Here is a 2,474-nt window from a genome sequence, read left to right as displayed (position 1 = left end):
AGTAGGGCTTGGGGACCCGCCCAATAACAAGGAAGCAACCAATCAGCCAAGGCTTTCTGAGGAACATTGAGGGTGTGGTGAGACGGTGCCTGAGGCAGTGTGGGGGTGCGCGCGCCTGGGCGGGGAGGCCTGCGCTGCCGGGCAGTGCTGTCCCCTTGGGCAGCGCTGTAAGTGCTGCACGGTCACAGATGGTTTGGGTGGGAAGGACCTTTGAGGATCATCTAGTCCCTGCCATGGGCAGGGACATCTTTCACTAGGTTGCTTTCAGGTTGCTCAAAGCCCCATCCAACCTGGCCTTGAACACTTCTAGAGATGTCCAATCTAAACCTACCCTCTTACAATTTAAAACCATTGCCCCTTGTCTTTCACTACAGGCCTTGGTAAAAAGTCTTTCTCCATCTTTCTTCTAAGCCCCCTTTGTATATTGAAAGGCTGCAGTAAGGTCTCCCTTCTGCAGGTCTCCCACCTTCTCTGGGCTGAACAACCCCAACTCTCTCAGCCTTTCTTCACAGGAGAGGTGTTCCAGCCCTCTGACCGTTTCCATGGACTCCTCTGGACCTGCTCTAACAGGTCCATGTCTTCCTTGTACTGGGGGTCCCAGAGCAGGACACAGTACTCCAGGTGGGGTCTCACAAGAGCGGAGTAGAGGGTGAGAATTGTCTCCCTTGACCTGCTGGCCACGCTTCTTTTGATGCAGCCCAGCTTACATTTGTCTTTCTGGGCTGCAACCGCACATTGCCGGCTCCTGTCCAATTTTTTGTTTACCAATACCCCCAAGTCATTCTCAGGCCTCCTCTCAATCCATTCACCTCCTAGTATTGATACTGGGGATCGCCCCAACCCAGGTGTAGGGCCTTGGACTTGGCTTTTTTGAAGTTCACGAAGACTTCATGAAGTCTGAGCAGCGCAATCTTCCTCGCCTCCCGGCTGTCTTCATTGTGTGTTAGCATACGCATTCGAATGCACTCATATTCCTGCTTCTGATGTGTCTATGTAGTCCTGTCATAGGATATTGCCATAGGCTCTGTACTGAGTTCGCAAAGCCTCAGGACTAAGGCCTGCCAGGCCTGCTCTGAATTTTTCATGACCTGCCTGCAGTTTTGTTTCACTTGGTTTACCTGTGAGAGCAATTTCTCTAAATATCTAAATAGCCGTAGGTGTCTACGGCTAATTTATTTTACTTATTTACCTTGTGTGGTACAACCATGGTTTTACATAGGTAGTATTAGCAAGCAGTTATTCTAGGTAGAATGAGATATTTACAGCTCTAACACAGTTATGTAGAGTAGAGAAATACAGGCCTGGTAAAACAGCTGAGGTCTTGAGAAGTGGAGACACAGGATTCGGCATGGAGGAGAACAGACATGGGATGGTAAGAGATGGGGCACAGGCTTTGTGCTGGAGACCCCATGGCTATAAACAACTAACTAATGATTAGTTAAAAAAATGCAGACCCAGAGCTGGTCAAAACTGGTTTTAGGGGTAAAAAAATAAATGTATCTAAAATATGTACAGGGCACCATATAGAGTAAATTCAAATGTAAATGTAAAAAGAAAGAGAAAGGTGTAAATTTATGTTAGCAAACATATATACATGAGCCTAAGTGGAAGGAAAGAGAAGAAAGGAAAAAAAAAAAAAAGAAGAGAGGATGAAGAAACCATTAAGAGGAATATCACATTCCTCCCAGTGAAGGACTTCAGATGCTGACAACTTGCCATGATACCCCCCACCGCAAACATCAGAGAACCACAGATCTTAATATCCAGAGGAGCAGCAATCAGGTGAGTGTAACACCAGAGAAGGCATAGAAACTAAGTGTGTGTGTTGCAATTTTAGTTTTTAATTATTGCTATTCGTGCAAGTTTTTTCCTGTATATAAGTACTCGACCTACATTATTTTTCTTTGCTATTCTGTAATTAGATCTAGACTAATGATGACTCCTGAATTAGACTTTTAAAATTTCTATTATACTAACAATAAATTCTTGGCTTTACATATATCTGTAAAGTGGTGTGGTTGATACTTTAGAGGGAAGCGATGCCATCCAGAGGGACCTTGACAGGCTAGAGAGGTAGGCCTGTGCGAACCTCATGAAGTGCAACAAGGCCAAGTGCAAGGTCCTGCACCTGGGTTGGGGCAATCCCAAACATGGATACAGGCTGGGTGATGAGTGGATTGAGAGCAGCCCTGCAGAGAAGGACTTGGGGCTATTGGTGGATGAAAAACTGAATATGGGCCAGCAATGTGCGCTCACAGCCCAGAAAGCCAACTGTATGCTGGGCTGCATCAGAAGAAGCATGGCCAGCAGGTTGAGGGAGGTGATTCTGCCCCTCTACTCCACCCTCGTGAGACCCCATCCGAAGTACTGTGTTCAGCTCTGGGGGCCCCAGCATAAGAAAGACATGGACCTGTTGGAGCGGGTCCAGCGGAGGGCCACGAAGAAGATCAGGGGGCTGGAGGCCCTCCCTTCGT

Source organism: Fulmarus glacialis, unplaced genomic scaffold, assembly GCF_000690835.1.
Source record: "Fulmarus glacialis isolate BGI_N327 unplaced genomic scaffold, ASM69083v1 scaffold37998, whole genome shotgun sequence".
NCBI classification, from domain to species: domain Eukaryota; kingdom Metazoa; phylum Chordata; class Aves; order Procellariiformes; family Procellariidae; genus Fulmarus; species Fulmarus glacialis.
This window is presented reverse-complemented; position numbering follows the sequence as displayed.